Raw genomic sequence first — 18,464 nt, 5'->3', positions numbered from 1 at the left:
CCAGGCAAAGACACTTGGGAAAGTTGAAAGGTTTACGAGCAGACTAGCGAAGGGAAGGAACACGATCGTGACATTCAAAACATTCTATGGAATAAAATCGACAAGTGGTAATTAACGTCTCTCAGTGAAGTAACAGAGTTGAGTCTGCTAAATATAAGTACTACGGTTCGAGGCCTCCTCAGTTCTTTGTTTATTTTAAGGAATGTGCAGGTCAAGATGGCGGCCTTCAACAAGCATATTATCAAGTCATTAGAGATGAGGTGACTTTATATAAAGGGAGTCACATGAGAGTTGCAGAGAGTTTCACTGATATTCTTACTATGTAAAGTGATACACAAGACAGAGAATGACTGAGCACCAAGAGAAAAAAAAAGGCATTTCGTCAGCGAAAATTATCATGCCTTACAAACCTATTGGAGTTCCACGAGGGATTCTTGCAGGTCAAGGATAAAAAAGATGGCCAAACTGTATATTGTGAAACTGCAGGGAGACCTTCTGGCATGGTTCCCTATCAAAGACTGATCCATAAAACCAGAAGAACAGGAAGGGATCAGAGGAAAAATCATTCAATGCTTCAAGGAATATTTGAAAAATGTAAAAGTAACGGTGAAGGAGGGAGAATCACACTGGGAAAGTTTGTTGAGGTGATGTATACAGACGGCACAAATGATGGAATAGAATCCAAATGTATCACTGTGGATGACGTAAAATTATAAAGATATAAATGGAGGATAGAGATAAACTTTAGGGGAGACTTCAAAAAAAAAAAAAAAAACACTTACTCTGTCATTCAGAAAAAGGAGTTGTGATGACTCAGTCCTCCGTCCGCTAAGCTAGAGACCAACACGCTACATAGCTGCACTTGGACATTAGAGGGAAGAGGACAACAGTACACTGATGTAAGGTGAAAACTTGGAGTTGTAAAGGGGTAATAAAATGAACAGAGTACCACGAAACTAAAATGCACACACACACACACACACACACACACACACACACACACACACACACACACACACACACACACACACACACACACACACACGAGAGGTGACCTGTTCGACCGTCGCTATGGCAACCAACAAGGCAAGGTGCGTCCTGAATTCCCCTCTCATCTCCCATGACACTCCCTCCCTCTCACCTATGCTATCCCCTCTCTCTCACCTATACTATCCCGTCCCTATCACCTCCGCCATCCCCTAACATCTATACCATCCCCGCCCACTCGCCTATACCATCCCTGCCCTCTCACCTATACAATCCCCTCCCTCTCACCTTCACCATCACTTTCGTCAGCCTTTTCACCCTCCCTCCTTTTCTTCCTTTTTTCCTTCCTCCTTTACTTCCTTCCTCCTTCATTTCATCCCTTCTACTTCCTTCCTTCTTTCCTCCCACATTCCCTCTCCTCCCTCCCTCCCTCCCTCCCTCCCACACACAAAAACTCTCTCACCTTCCCCTCTATTCCTGATACTTACCTAAAATTCAAATCACCAAGACATTAAATTTTTTTTCTGCCTCATACCTCAGCTTCTTCTCTGCCTCCTCCTCTTCCTCCATTACTCTTTAAATAATCCTATCTCTCTCTCTCTCTCTCTCTCTCTCTCTCTCTCTCTCTCTCTCTCTCTCTCTCTCTCTCTCTCCTCGAGGGTTTTTGCAGGATTAGGCTCTGAGTTCCTGCCCTAACATACAGGTTAAGGGCTGTTACTAATCTCAGCTCTTGTTAATGGGCTTCCCTGCCATTAGATCATTATTAAATCTGGTGCGGTGTCCTGAGGCAGCCTGGTGTAAGACGCTGCAGTTACTGCACTCCAAGAAGTAGTATTTGCCTTAGTGTCCAATACCTTTGTTTTCTCTTCTCCTTACATTCTCATTTCAGCCACTCTGTCCCTCTTTTTCTATCCACCCTTCCTTTTCTATTCCTTCCTTGTCGTCCTCCATCGTTCCCTCCGTGTATTCTTACTTCTCTTCCTATCTCTTTCTTCTTATCGTTCCTCCCCGCTATTTCTCCGCGAAAAGGACAGTAGCGAGTGCTTTTTTTGCGGTCATGGACATAAACAAAGTCTTGGTATCCTTTCTTGGGATTTGTGTGAGTTGGATATTCCAATTCCCCCTCTGCCGCTCCCCATCTTCCTAATATCTTTTTTCTTTCTTCCTCCCTCTCTCTCTCTCTCTCTCTCTCTCTCTCTCTCTCTCTCTCTCTCTCTCTCTCCCCCTTAGAGAAATAAAAGTCGGAGGCAAAACTCTTCGGCCGACACTGTTCCCTGCAGTAATGTTAAGTCTAGTTAGCTGACGCCTTTAGTGAGGGGGGGAGGAGCTGCTGTTGCTGCTGCTGCTATTGCTGTACATACTGCTGTTGTACCTACTGCTACTGTTATTGCTGTTGCTGTTATCATTGCAACTGTCCCTGCTGTTTATGTTCTTGCTTCTTCTGTTGCTGCTCCAGCTCGGCACTATGGCTTATGCCTCGTTTTGGATATTCAATGCATTATAGCACATGGGTCATCGTTAAAAATGTGGATTTTGCTTTCCATTGGTCATTTTGAAAATTATAATTCTTTTTTTGGTGTACGAGTTTTGCAATGCTATATTTGTAACGCCTTACGTTCGAATCTGCGAACTCCGAGAAAGCAGTGTCTAGCCACTCGTGAAAATCTGTTGTATAATGCATTGATCATCTTCAAAGAAATCTCTTTTACTAGAGCATATGCCTTCCTGGCCAAAAATATTCGTCTAGCATTTCCAAACATTTCTGTTCCAGAGACTCCACAAAAGCACACCTAACATTTACAGAATATATTTTGAATATTGGGCTGGTTGTTGGAGCCGAGCCACAGGTGCTCTCCGCTGAGGAATACAAATATACGTGTGAGGGAGTGAGTGTGTTTGCCTTTCCGAGCACACACGACGTCAAGCAAAGCTGAGTACAGCCAGGGAGACTCCAGTACAGCCAGGGAGACTCCAGTACACCCAGGGAGACTCCAGTACAGCCAGGGAGACTCCAGTACAGCCAGGGAGACTCCAGTACAGCCAGGGAGACTCCAGTACAGCCAGGGAGACTCCAGTACAGCCAGGGAGACTCCAGTACAGCCAGGGAGACTCCAGTACAGCCAACGGGAGTTGAACACAGCCAAACAAATCCGAGCAGAGATGAGCACAGCCGATGTGGGCTAAGTACAGTCCGTCACAAACGAGCACAGTGGGAACACAGCGGAGCCGAGTCAAGTACTATTGATGAGTTGATACAGATGACGAGGATGTCACGACATTCACAAGCTAGCTCGAGAAATGGGCACGCGGTTATAGGAAAAAATGGAAACAGAAGAGAGGATAACTATTTCACAACTAATCTGTAAACGTCGGAAGCCTCTTTAAGCGGAAGAGATCAGCTAGAGTGACACGAATGAGAATATCAGAGGGAGAAAGACAAGATCAGAAAGGAGAGATGGCAGTGAGCAAACCTTTTTATGGCAGGTTCGGAGTCCTCCCACGTGCCCTTTATATACTTATTTTCCAAGTCTCATGGTTCTTCTCCAAGGCTCCCACTATAATATACAAAAAAACACTTTATTATACCCAGTGACAGGCTCTTTCCATCACTATTACAACTATCTTGCAAATTAACTTTACCCGACGTCACAACAGCAGCATCAACAACAACACGCAAAAAAAAAAAAGGACATGCAACAACAGAAGCAGCACAAGCAGCAAAAACAACAGAGGTGGATTGATAGAGGTACATACTCCCTGGAACTTAACCAAGAAACATAATTTATACCAGGAAAATTCAAAAGTGGATAATCGCCAAATGAGGCGTTGGCCAATTTTTATTAGTACCCCATGATCGTCCACCAGCTCCTGTCACTACTCTTTAAATCAACCTTCATTAAGAACATATGAATGGGGGGGAACACTGCTGAAGGCCTACTGGCCCAGGCTCTTATTATTTATCATACTTTCCTGTGACTTCCCCAGATTCTTCTATTATATTTTTGCTAGTGTTTTTTTATTATTTTCGTCTATAAGCAATAAAAGTATCTTTTATACTTATCATGCATATAGTTTTATATTGTCTATTTTATCAATCTTCATAACAGGGGAAGTGATATCAGTGACATCAATTTCCCTGATGTCACAAGCATCGTCCTGTCAACATACCTCACAGGGAGGTTCTTCGACGGCAGTAAGGGCTCTTGATACAGGGAATTAGAACTGATCCCATCCCCCTAGGATCGAACCTTATTACCTCTCGTGTGCCCTCTGCGGGTTTAGCGCTCCCCAGTGAATGTTCTAAGTTGCTCTCGCACAAAGCAAGACTTATGAATACTCAATTACCCATTATTTAAAATTATTGCAGATTATACTCTAAATTATATGTACTCTTAATTATATATTACAATTGAATTATACACTTAATTATATATTACCACTGAATTATACTTTTAATTATACACTGTTAATTATATATTACCACTGAATTACACAATTATATATTACCACTGAATTGTACACTTAATTATATGTATATTTCCGCTAGTCACAGTCTTAGTCATGAAAGGTTAAGGAAAGCAAACTGGTTTCTGTTTCTTCCGTAATTATTAATGATCTAACAGGAAATTGTTTCGAATACGTGAGGAGAACAATGATGTCGACGGAAATTTGCTGCTAACTAATGATGGAACTGGAGAGGGAAGGAGGAAGCAGAGAAGGAGAAAGATGGGGTGAAGGACAGTGATGGAGGGAGTTTGAAGATGAAGTAGGGGAGGGGGAGGTGAGGGTGAGATGAGGAGAGAGTAATGAAGGGAATTGGAGAGGAATTAGGAATGGAGGAAGAGAGGGAAGGAGTGAGTCTGTGGAGGAAGTCAGAGATAGAGGGAGGAAGAAGGGAAGGACGCGAGCTATATACAAAGTTGAACAGTTGAGGACATGCAAGCGAGGAGAGGGCAAATGGCCCGTGTTTGCAGAAGAAAAATATCCCGTTCTATAAAATGAAAATTTCGCCGCTGCCCAACAACTAGAAAACAGTATCACAGGTGGCACACTGCTGTCAGTGCCACGGCAGTCACTGCCGTCAGTGCCACGGCAGTCACTGCCGTCAGTGCCACGGCAGTCACTGCCGTCATTGCCATGGCAGTCACTGCCGTCATTGCCACGGCAGTCACTGCCGTCAGTGCCACGGCAGTCACTGCCGTCAGTGCCACGGCAGTCACTGCCGTCATTGCCATGGCAGTCACTGCCGTCAGTGCCACGGCAGTCACTGCCGTCAGTGCCACGGCAGTCACTGCCGTCAGTGCCACGGCAGTCACTGCCGTCAGTGCCACGGCAGTCACTGCCGTCAGTGCCACGGCAGTCACTGCCGTCAGTGCCACGGCAGTCACTGCCGTCGGTTCAGAGATTCTCATTTTTCAATTATTATTTTCTTGTTTCATCCCTGTTTTTTCCACCCTTCTCCTTTCCTCCATATTCTGTTGATATTTTCTTCCACCTCTGTTGTTTTGTGTTTCTAATTCTCCTGACCTTTCTTCTTCCTGGCTCCAGCCACCTTTTTCCTTCTTTTATTACCAACCCTTCATTCCCTTGGATTACATGTTGTGTCCGTGAGTTGAGGCTGTCAGGGAGGTCAGTAGGTCAGAGGGCCAGGGTGTCAAGGGATGTGTTTTGCCCTGCGGGCCAGCCCGTGTGATTGGCACTATTCCCTAACACTCTAACCAACCTTTTCCTCCCTCCAGTTTGCATCACAATAGGCAACACACACAAGCAAAAAACATAGGAGAAGCTTGCGACGACATGTCTGTTCAGTGTGACTTGTAAATGGTCTAAGTCGGACCGAAACGTCGTCGTAAGGTTCTCTCTTCTATGTGCGGGTTATATTTGTATTGTTCCAGTCATGGAAATGCATCTTTACATTCTTCATGGAGGGAAATGTTAACATATGAGGGTTTTAAAACTTTAAAAGAGACGTTTCGCCCACCAAGAGGCTTAATTAATCCACTGATTTTGTTTCGTATTATTGGTGGCATACAATACCGACACGCTGGAGAATAAGACATGTGCAATACTTTCGGAATGACGACACTCGGGTATACATTTAACAGGCTTGTGTTTCACACCGGCTTAGCAGGATGTTAGTGTCTCCTGTGACAGCCGCTGGCCACCATCCTGCTATTTAGTGACGTGCGGAGAAAATTGACTTAGGTGCATGAAGACGTGAGAAGAGGATATAGAAACTGTAACAGACAGACAGATAAACACACACACACACACACACACACACACACACACACACACACTCATTTAGTAAACAAGATTAGTTTGACGCAAAACGGAAAGGTCTCGGGTTGAATTCCCAGCCATGGCTTCTCTTGTTCATGTATCAGTAAACAGGTACTGGAGTGTTAAACGACTGCTGTAATATCCTACCCTCTCTCTCTCTCTCTCTCTCTCTCTCTCTCTCTCTCTCTCTCTCTCTCTCTCTCTCTCTCTCTCTCTCTCTCCGTAAGCATATTATAGGAAAAGCCTTCCACACCCTTTTCTTTTCCTCTCAAAAATCAAGACAATTTCTTGCAAGATACCAGAGATGTTTAAAAAAAAAGTTACTGATGAGCGGCTCCCAGGTGGCTCCCATGCTCCCAGGTGGCCCCCAGGTGGCTCCCGTGCTCCCTGGTGGCTCCCAGGCCGCTCCAGGTGGCTCCCAGGCCGCTCCAGGTGGCTCCCAGGCCGCTCCCAGGTGGCTGCTGATGATAACGCCTCCAGGTAATTAAGGTAATCACAGGTAAATTATTGGCAGATTCAATATTTTCTTGCATATAACTTAACCTCCCTCCTTCCTTCCTGTCCCTTGATTTTTCTGCTCTCCTCTTTCTTCCTTGCTTTCTCCTCCTCCCCCTCTGTCTTCCTTTCTCAAAATCCCTCCGTCTTCCATGCTTCTTCACTTCCTTTCCCAACGTGTTACAGTGTACAATTTTGTGCACGATCTAAGCAGCGACCAAAATTAATAGTCTTTCTATTTTTGCTGAGGTTAATCAAACGTCAGTTAACCAACATTTGCGTTTATCTGTTTATAACGAAAAAAAGGCATCGAGTCGCAGTTGGTGGCTATGCAAAGATTACAAAGAATAAAGTACTGTTTAACATGTTGGATGATCTCACAATTGCAGCTTCTCGGAGGATCTAGCGGTAGAGATGCTGGTTCGTGTTCTGCCTGCCCAGTTCGAATCTCCCGACAACTCTCGAAAAATATTATATCTGGTTATTACAGATTCAATATCGTGTATTATATATATATTATACATTATATATATATATATATATATATATATATATATATTATATATATATATACACGATATTGAGTCTGTAATAACCAGATGTAATATTTCTCGTGAGTTGTCGGGAGATTCGAACTGGGCAGGCAGAACACGAACCAGCATCTCTACCGCTAGATCCTCCGAGAAGCTGCAATTGTGAGATCATCCACATTGGCCTTTGAGAGAGAGCAAGTGTTACAAACAGCAAAGTTTTAGCTACACTGACTACGGCAATCAGGACTTGTGCGCAAAACTTAATATGAGTTGCCCAGAACTGCAGTTACGTTGATTGTCCCAAGATGAGGCCTCCTTATGTTCCTGTGACCTGAGATAGTTAGGGTGAGTGAAAGGGAAGGAAGTAGTGAAGCAGGTGGAGGCGAACATCCTTCTTCCCATGTTCAAATGAGAGAGCCGCTTCAAAAGCCTGTCTCTGTCTGTCTGTCTGTCTGTCTCTGTCTCTCTCTCTCCGCCTCCAGCACTAGCGTCAACAAGCACTATTTCGTTAATGTAACCCTAAGATAATTCAACCCCCAACATTACACCAAGTTCAGTTAATGGTCTCGCCCACAGCTTGATTGATCTCCTACCTCCCATATCAAGACTGTAGCATAATTAATCCCTCTGTTGTTACTCTTGATTAATGGAGGAGAAAGAAGTGATGGTGGAGGACGAAATGAAGGAAGCCAAAACATAGGAAACATGCTATCTAAAGAATTTTGAATTCAAAGAAATTTTAGTAAAACACAGATACAAACACACACACACACACACACACACACACACACACACACACACACACACATATATATACACACACACACACACACACACACACAGTAAACAACCAGTTCAACGTTGCATTCTTGGTATAGTGGGAATTCTCTCACCAGTTTCTGTCGACATGTATTCAACAATAAATACAGAGGATTAAATTCCTCGGGTCCTGTAAACATTGAGAAATTACGCTGTTGTTCCTGGGTTTTCTGTTGCTCTACAGAGTTATACAACTGTTGCTCACTGGAATATTGCTGTTCGTTAACATCTCCGTTCAAAGCAGATGAAATTGCAGATCTAGAGAGTGTACAGAGAACCTTCACTGCGCGTATAAGTTCTAACAAACACCTCAACTATTGGGAACACTTGGAAGCACTTTACTTGTACTCGCTGGAACGCAGGCGAGAGAGATATATCATAATCTACACTTGGAAAACCCTAGAAGGAATGGTCCCGAATCTGCACACAGAAATCACTCCCTATGAAAGTAAAAGACTCAGCAGGCGGTGCAAAATACCCCCAATGAAAAGTAGGGGCGTCATTGGTACACTAAGAGAAAACACCATAAGTGTCCGGGGCCCAAGACTGTTCAACAGCCACCTACCATGCATAAGGGGAATTACCAATAGGCCCCTGGCTGCCTTCAAGAGGGAGCTGAACATATATATATATATATATATTATATATATATATATATATATATATATATATATATATATATATATATATATATATATACATATATATATATGCAAAACAAATTATCCTTGCCGTCATTACCCATCGTTTTCTTTCTTTGAGAAGTAACAGAGTGTTAATTTGACATTTTTGGCGACAATAAAGAAAAAAATTGCTGGTTCGGCATTCTTGGCTTCCAAAATCATAAGGACAGCGCTGCAGCAATAGATTAGACCCAACGGCTGGACAATCCGGTTAGCCATCCGGATGAGCGGCTCTCGTGAAAGAGTTCCTGTATGAATCCTCCTTTGTAAGAACGCAAGTATATGATCCCTCGACCCTAATTTTTTTTTCCGATTGTTAGTTTGCCCTATACTGCCACTGGTCGAGGCTGTTCGACCAGTTTAGTGTTTGTGAGAGGTGGACGGGTGGGGGGGGGGAGAGAACTGCTTGAGAGCACAAGATAGAATGAAACCATAAGTAATGAAATTGTAAAGTTAGTCGGGGAAGGGTCGGGAGAAAATCTGAAAGGACGATGCCGTACTCACCGCCATCACCACCACTACCACCACAACCACCATCATCACCATCACCACACTACCACCATCACCACATTCGATAGTGGGTGTGGGTGGGTGTGAGTTCGACCTGACTAGCTGGTGCTACTGGGTCAGAAGCGGTGCTCCTTCCCTAAGTGGAGGTGACCTGACTGGGTGGGCCATTAGTTTAAGCCGGGGGTTGACATGGACCTGCCCCGCATGGGCCAGTAGGCCTGCTGCAGTGTTCCTTCTTTATGTTATCACCACCACTACACCACCACCACCACACTACCACCACCACCACCATCACCACACTACCACCATCACCACCACCACACCATCACACTACCACCACCACCACACTACCATCACCGCCATCTCCACTACCACCATGATCATCACCATCACCACTCTACCACCATGATCATCACCATCACCACCACCACCACACTACCACCATCACCACCAACACCACCATCACCACCAACACCACCATCACCACCACCACCAAACTACCACCATCACCACTAACCACTATTACTATCACTGTCGCCACCAACATTACTTCCTCTGCTTCCTAACTCCTTCCACAGTTTAATCTCCACCTCCCCAATAGACCACCTTTTTCCCACCTTTCTGCACCTCTTCTCTTTTCTTTATTCTCTTCCACCTCGTCATCCTCAACCACTTCCTTCTCCTCTCATTATCTTCATCCATTTCTCCCTCCACCACCTCTTCCTCCTCCACGTCTGGTCTCTCCCTCGCCTGCTTCAATACTTTACGTTCGTGTGCACGCAACTCCACCATCAACCCATCACCAAGCTTCCGCCTCACGCTAAAGCTTGCCCTAACATGCGACATTAGTGCCAAAAGCTTAATAAAACCATAAACCTCGACACCTTTCCCTACTACACCACCTTCAGTGAGAGAGCACTGTTTTTTTTTAAAGGTATTAGTCGACGAAGGTTCGAGCCTACACCATAGCTTGCAGGTTTAGTAGGTTTATTTGTAGTGTATATATATATATATATATATATATATATATATATATATATATATATGTGTGTGTGTGTGTGTGTGTGTGTGTGTGTGTGTGTGTGTGTGTGTGTGTGTGTGTGTGTGTGTGTGCGTGTGTGTGTGTGTGTGTGTGTGTGTGTGTGTAGAAAGAGATTTGGTAATAAGTAATGCGTATTTTATGAAAAAGAGGATAAATAAATATACAAGGTATGATGTAGCACGTAATGAAAGTAGTTTGTTAGATTTTGTATTGGTGGATAAAAAGTTGATGGGTAGGCTCCAGGATGTACATGTTTATAGAGGAGCAACTGATATATCGGATTATTATTTAGTTGTAGCTACAGTTAGAGTAAGAGGTAGATGGGAAAAGAGGAAGGTGGCAACAACAAGTAAGAGGGAGGTGAAAGTGTATAAACTAATGGAGGAGGAAGTTCGGGGGAGATATAAGCGACTGTTGGCAGAAAGGTGGGCTAGTGCAAAGTTGAGTAGTGGGGGGGGGGTGGAGAGGGTTGGAATAGTTTTAAAAATGCAGTATTAGAATGTGGGCCAGAAGTTTGAGGTTATAGGAGGGTGGGGGCAGGTGGAAAGAGGAGTGATTGGTGGAATGATGAAGTAAAGGGTGTGATAAAAGAGAAAAAGTTAGCTTATGAGAGGTTTTTTACAAAGCAGAAGTGTTATAAGAAAAGCAGAGTATGTGGAGAGTAAAAGAAAGGTGAAGAGAGTGGTGAGAGAGTGCAAAAGGAGAACAGATGATAGAGTGGGAGAGGCACTGTCAAGAAATTTTAATGAAAATAAGAAAAATTTTTGGAGTTAAACAAGTTAAGAAAGCCTAGGGAAAGTATGGATTTGTCAGTTAAAAACAGAGTAGGGGAGTTAGTAGATGGGGAGAGGGAGGTATTAGGTAGATGGCGAGAATATTTTGAGGAACTTTTAAATGTTGAGGAAGAAAGGGAGGCGGTAATTTCATGCACTGGTCAGGGAGGTATACCATCTTTTAGGAGTGAAGAAGAGCAGAATGTAAGTGTGGGGGAGGTACGTGAGGCATTACGTAGAATGAAAGGGGGTAAAGCAGCTGGAACTGATGGGATCATGACAGAAATGTTAAAAGCAAGGGGTGATATAGTGTTGGAGTGGTTGGTACTTTTGTTTAATAAATGTATGAAAGATGGGAAGGCACCTAGGGATTGGCGGAGAGCATGTATAGTCCCTTTATATAAAGGGAAGGGGGACAAAAGAGACTGTAAAAATTATAGAGGAGTAAGTTTATTGAGTATACCAGGAAAAGTGTACAGTAGGGTTATAATTGAAAGAATTAGAGGTAAGACAGAATGTAGGATTGCGGATGAGCAAGGAGGTTTCAGAGTGGGTAGGGGATGTGTAGATCAAGTGTTTACATTGAAGCATATATGTGAACAGTATTTAGATAAAGGTAGGGAAGTTTTTATTGCATTTATGGATTTAGAAAAGGCATATGATAGAGTGGATAGGGAAGCAATGTGGTAGATGTTGCAAGTATATGGAATAGGTGGTAAGTTACTAAATGCTGTAAAGAGTTTTTATGAGGATAGTGAGGCTCAGGTTAGGGTGTGTAGAAGAGAGGGAGACTACTTCCCGGTAAAAGTAGGTCTTAGACAGGGATGTGTAATGTCACCATGGTTGTTTAATATATTTATAGATGGGGTTGTAAAAGAAGTAAATGCTAGGGTTTTTGGGGAGAGGGGTGGGATTAAATTATGGGGAATCAAATTCAAAATGGGAATTAACACAGTTACTTTTTGCTGATGATACTGTGCTTATGGGAGATTCTAAAGAAAAATTGCAAAGGTTAGTGGATGAGTTTGGGAATGTGTGTAAAGGTAGAAAGTTGAAAGTGAACATAGAAAAGAGTAAGGTGATGAGGGTATCAAATGATTTAGATAAAGAAAAATTGGATATCAAATTGGGGAGGAGGAGTATGGAAGAAGTGAATGTTTTCAGATACTTGGGAGTTGACGTGTCGGCGGATGGATTTATGAAGGATGAGGTTAATCATAGAATTGATGAGGGAAAAAAGGTGAGTGGTGCATTGAGGTATATGTGGAGTCAAAAAACTTTATCTATGGAGGCAAAGAAGGGAATGTATGAAAGTATAGTAGTACCAACACTCTTATATGGGTGTGAAGCTTGGGTGGTAAATGCAGCAGCGAGGAGACAGTTGGAAGCAGTGGAGATGTCCTGTTTAAGGGCAATGTGCGGTGTAAATATTATGCAGAAAATTCGGAGTGTGGAAATTAGGAAAAGGTGTGGAGTTAATAAAAGTATTAGTCAGAGGGCAGAAGAGGGGTTGTTGAGGTGGTTTGGTCATTTAGAGAGAATGGATCAAAGTAGAATGACATGGAAAGCATATAAATCTATAGGGGAAGGAAGGCGAGGCAGGGGTCGTCCTCGAAAGGGTTGGAGAGAGGGGGTAAAGGCTGTTTTGTGGGCGAGGGGCTTGGACTTCCAGCAAGCGTGCGTGAGCGTGTTAGATAGGAGTGAATGGAGACGAATGGTACTTGGGACCTGACGATCTGTTGGAGTGTGAGCAGGGTAATATTTAGTGAAGGGATTCAGGGAAACCGGTTATTTTCATATAGTCGGACTTGAGTCCTGGAAATGGGAAATACAATGCCTGCACTTTAAAGGAGGAGTTTGGGATATTGGAAGTTTGGAGGGATATGTTGTGTATCTTTATACGTACATGCTTCTAAACTGTTGTATTCTGAGCACCTCTGCAAAAACAGTGATGTGTGAGTGTTGTGAAAGTATAGAATGATGATGAAAGCATTTTCTTTTTGGGGATTTTCTTTCTTTTTTGGGTCACCCTGCCTCGGTGGGAGACGGCCGACTTGTTGAAAAAAAAATTATATATATATATATATATATATATATATATATATATATATATATATATATATATATATATATATATATAATATATATATGCGTGGTGTGTGGTGTGTGTGTGTGTGTGTGTGTGTGTGTGTGTGTGTGTGTGTGTGTGTGTGTGTGTGTGTGTGTGTGCGTATATATATATATATATATATATATATATATATATATATATATATATATACGCGCGCGCGCGATAAGATTACAGGAAACAGATGATTTCTTACTATGAAATATATAGGAACAAACCCATACGAATAGTAAATAGCAACTCAAGGCATTTCACCCTGTCTCCAGCGCTTCTTCAGAAGCTTGAATTACGAGGGAACTGAAGATGATGTAGCCAGGGCAAACATTATTGAAAAATTTGTCGCCATCCCTTTAATACGACGCATTCCTTAAGAATCTAAAGTGCATTTAAGGTTGTGTTACTCAATATGATGGTAACAGTGACAGTGACTATCATGGAATAACTTACCAATATCAGAGAAGAATACTGTTAACGGAGCACTGTAAATTTTAGTCAGAAGGAAATAAAAAGAGGCTCGTCAACTTTAGTTATTGTAGTATAGTACAATAAAATATAAAATAATTGTAAATATTTAACTTATTGTCGTGTTATTAATGGTATTATTATTATTATTATTATTATTATTATTATTATTATTATTAATTATTATTTTCATCCTCAGCAACGTTATTATTAATTGAAATGTAAAGGAGCTTTGAGTAAGCATATGGGAAGATGTGGTAAACAATATTGTTTCTTAAACAAGAACAAGCAGTGTGAGGTGTTGAATCCCTGGTCTACAAAGCACAAATAACCCAAACACAGGAGAAAAAAAGCTTACGACGACGTTTCGGTCCGTCTTGGACTCTGTAAATGGTCTAAGTCGGACGGAAACGTCGTCGTAAGCTTCTCTCTCCTATGAGGAGGTTAAATGTCTATTGTTCCAGTCACGACATCAATCACGAAAATCAATCTAATGGTTTAAACAATTCCCCATTGTGAGTTTCAATGAAGAGCATTTACCCTTTGTCATTTAGTCACCTTCCTTCCCGCATCAAAGAAAACAGTTGCCAACCCGAGTCCATATCTTTATAAACAGAGCCAATTTCCAATTTTAAGCATCATTTACCCACTCAGTGAGCCAAGTGAATAAGGACCAAATTTTTGTTTCCCGAACCGTGTTCTGGCGTTGACCAGCGTAATCCGCAAAACTAGATACTAAGACAATTATTTCTTCTTAATTCGTCTTGGCATGATGAGTTAGAGCTCTCATTACTGCGCTTCAGCGGAAGCACGATTGCCCCGGTGTACTCGAGAGCTTCAGATGAGAGGGAAATTGAAGCTCGAGGAATATGTGGAATCCAAAGGAAATTTTATAAATGATAAAAGTGAGGGGGAATTGGATTCTGTTGCTTTGTAACTCTAATTGTAACCCGAGAATTGTGTAAAAGATTTAAATTCTTTTGTGCAGTACTGCCTGGTCAGCTTTTATGAGAACACCCGTGAAATCTTTTTCCAATAAATTTCTTTTGTAAGTGTAATATGTGTGTGTGTGTGTGTGTGTGTGTGTGTGTGTGTGCGTATATATATATATATATATATATATATATATATATATATATATATATATATATATATATATATATATATATATAAAGAAAAGAATAGTTCTGCATAAATGCATAAATAAAATGAAATGGAGAGAAAAAACAGATAATAAAAGATGAAACATTATATTTCGGACCCAAATTGAGGTCATCATCAGCAGAAACGGATAAAAATAAGAGGAACATGAAACGATAGTAATGATATAGGAATCAATTCACATTACCTGAGGAGGAGAAAGAAAATATTGGTTTGAGCGGAAGTGGTGTCAAGTCTCCACTGGCCTAGTGAGAGGCTCCAGGTGTGTGTGTTATGATGCAACAGTAGGATTGAACATTAAAATGGTATAAAATACCGACAGATTGTTAGGTAAGACATGTGCAACAGTTAGGTATCGAAACACATGTGCAACAGTTAGGTATCGAAATAAAGATACCTAACTGTTGCACATGTGTCTTACCTAGCAACAGTAGGATACAGACTTTGAAAATATTGGAATTTTACTCAACTGTCCAGCGGATGCCTAACTGATTTCTGATACCTTCTAGTTTTAAATATTTCAGTGCTTGTTTTTTTTGTGTAAATGATTGCAGTTTTTGGGAGGAATTTTAAAAGCGCGCGGTACGTAAAGTCTGTGTGTTTGGTTTACATTTTTCGTGTTCGAGAATATGTATTTTTTTGTGGTTAATCAAATGTTAGTACACCATTAGATTCTACTGTCTTGCTTACATTTTTCTTGCGGGATTTGTAGCAATTCTGTTGGTGGTTGCTTGCACCACTAATATACAAATCATTTTAAATAAGTAAGTTTTCTCAAGTGTGCACTGATGTGCAGTTTTCTTGCAGGTTTTGTGTAGAACGCAGTAAACAAGCGGTTTCTGGCTCGGTGGGCTCACGACAGAAAGAACTCGGGTTCTTACTGTTGTGGGCAAGGTTTCTTGCACATGCTAACTATTTTAACCTGTATTATAGCTATACACTATTATTATGTTTGCCAATTGTTGCGAGTCTGAGCCCGGCGCGTGGCAATATACCATGGATAGAGCTGAGATATGAAATGGGCTGAAGCATGAGAACAGCTCTCAGGCTGAAAACTGAATCCTCCTAAAAGAAAAGGAACCTAGAAGCAATCCTGTGCCTGCATATACCTTTGATAGGTTTCCAGAGTTTACCCACCCCCGAAGCCAGGCCCTGGGCCAGGCATATTGCAAATCTACGCGTGAGTGGCTATGCCTGAATGGATGACATCAAAGAGAAAGAAGAATATTTTATCTGCGCTTGACGTCAAGCTTCCACCTGTGCGAGAGCCTCGCTTGATCTCGCTCTCGGGACGTCAGAGCCTTCTTGGCCGCTATCAAGAGATATTGATAATTGGAACGGTGACGTCAGACAAAAAAAAATAAAAATAAAAAATGGAACAGCAGCAGAAGGGACAGGAGCCTATCACGGAGCGCCTCTTCATGTTGTGAATGCCAGCGGAGATCCCAGGAGATATGTCCTCTTCTGAAAATAGATCCATGATGACTGGGAAATCATGAGTCATGCTGCCTGTCCTTCTGTCCCATTATCTGCCTTTCTCTCTCTTTCTCTTTCTCTCTCTCTCTCTCTCTCTCTCTCTCTCTCTCTCTCTTCCCCCCATTTCCATCCTACCTTGCCCTGTTCCTTCCTCCTCGGCTCACGAACGTCGCTGTAGTGGGACCCCGAGTAATCATACCGACCACGTAAATCTAATTAACACGACCTAGGGACGATGGAGCTTCCAATCAGGTAGGCAGCTAATTCCCTCCCCCTGTCACGTCTTGACGGACGCCTTCATCTTGACGTCATGGGTACAACTCCCGTCTTGACGGACGCCTTCATCTTGACGCCATGGGTACAACTCCCGTCTTGACGGACGCCTTCATCTTGACGTCATGGGTACAACTCCCGTCTTGACGGACGCTTTCGTTTTAAAGACATAAATATCACTCAGATCACGCACAGTGCCACTGAAGAGAACTACATAATTAAATATTTTATTGTATCTGCTAGATATATTCAGAGTACCTGGAGCCTACTTACCTGGAGCCTACCTACCTGGAGCCTACCTACCTGGAGCCTACCTACCTGGAGCCTACCTACCTGGAGCCTACCTACCTGGAGCCTACTTACCTGGAGCCTACTTACCTGGAGCCTACCTACCTGGAGTCTACCTACCTTGAGGGTGTTCGGGAGTGAACGACCCCGCGGCCCAGTCCTTAACTAGGCCTCCCGGTGAATCAGGGCCTGATCAACCAGGCTGTTACTGGTGGCAGCACGTAATGTAATCTAAGCAAGTTTCCGATACAGTACACGATTATAAATATCACTAATTTTTTAGCACCGAAGAAGCGTTCCAAGACTACTGAGCTGCCAAGTAGAACTAGCGTCCTCGCTAACAGGTTACGAATTACCGATTACGGAGTCAATAACCAGAGCTGCTAACTACCATTTATTAGGTTGTTAACCAGAATAGTGAAACAACTAATTACGAAATCGTTAACAAGTTGCCAAATACCATATACTAGGTCGCTAACCTAGAAATATAAACTACCTCCTACGAGGTAGTTAATCAGAATTACAAACTTCCACCTACGAATATAATACCCAAGAATTAAAAAGCACTTAATGAAAAAAAGCACATTCAGATAATATATATATATATATATATATATATATATATATATATATATATATATATATATATATATATATATATATATATATTATGTGTGTATTATTGTGCCCACGAACAAGTAGTATTGATCAATAACAACACTGCGACTATCCAAGGGTTCGACTAGCATGGGTTCGAGTCCTTGGCTAGTCGCAGTGTTTATATATATATATATATATATATATATATATATATATATATATATATATATATATATATATATATATATATATATATATATATATATATATATATATATATATATATATATATAATGTCAAATATATGTATAGCCAAACAAATCTACCGTTAACGGAAACAATTATACCTGAGCGTGACGACAGTTTATGCGAGAGTCGAAATGCATTCCGCAGTGAGTGAGCAGAGAATCCAATGCCATGTCCGTAGCGACGACCACCTGATTCTGGAGAAGAGCAGTCGGATCACCACACAGCAAGAGAGTAGCGAGATTATTATTTTCGTTATATTGCCAGTCATTTTACTATTTATTTTATATCATAATTATTACATTATAACGATTCAGAGACAAGCTTTAGGCCAGTAATAATTATACAGCAACAGGGAAATGGGAGGTAATCAGGTCTGATTCGATGAAAGGTAGGGTGACACTAATAACTCGGATCAAGAGTCCTTTGCCAGTGCCGAGATACTCCTTTGAAAGCACAAGAATAACGAGCAACTATACTCGCTACTGGGAGAATTGGATTTTTTAGGATAGAGGGGGGAAGGGGGGAGTAATACAATCCCGTGGAGCACATAACATTAAACTTTGTCGATGTAATTAAAAGTTTTGGAAGCTGGGAGAGAAGTTGGTTTCAAAGGTGCATGCTATTATAAAAATATACAAAGCAAAAGGAAATGCTGTGTCAAAAATATTAATATTATATATATATATATATATATATATATAT

At 41.8% G+C, this 18,464-nt stretch overlaps 1 protein-coding gene across 1 annotated transcript in view; it reads right to left on the bottom strand.

The window, feature by feature from the left end:
* LOC128689725 (inactive tyrosine-protein kinase 7) overlaps window positions 1-17,971 on the bottom strand; it is a 169,761-nt gene extending 151,790 nt beyond the window's left edge. Inside the window, exon 1 of the mRNA XM_070087620.1 lies at window positions 17,861-17,971. The gene's annotated coding sequence lies outside the window, so the exon portion shown is untranslated. The remainder of the gene's footprint in view (window positions 1-17,860) is intronic.
* Window positions 17,972-18,464: the final 493 nt, after the last annotated feature.

The sequence above is a fragment of the Cherax quadricarinatus genome, chromosome 22, assembly GCF_038502225.1.
Source record: "Cherax quadricarinatus isolate ZL_2023a chromosome 22, ASM3850222v1, whole genome shotgun sequence".
Taxonomy (NCBI): domain Eukaryota; kingdom Metazoa; phylum Arthropoda; class Malacostraca; order Decapoda; family Parastacidae; genus Cherax; species Cherax quadricarinatus.
The sequence above is the reverse complement of the archived record's forward strand: the minus strand, read 5'-3'. Positions and strand labels throughout refer to the sequence as shown.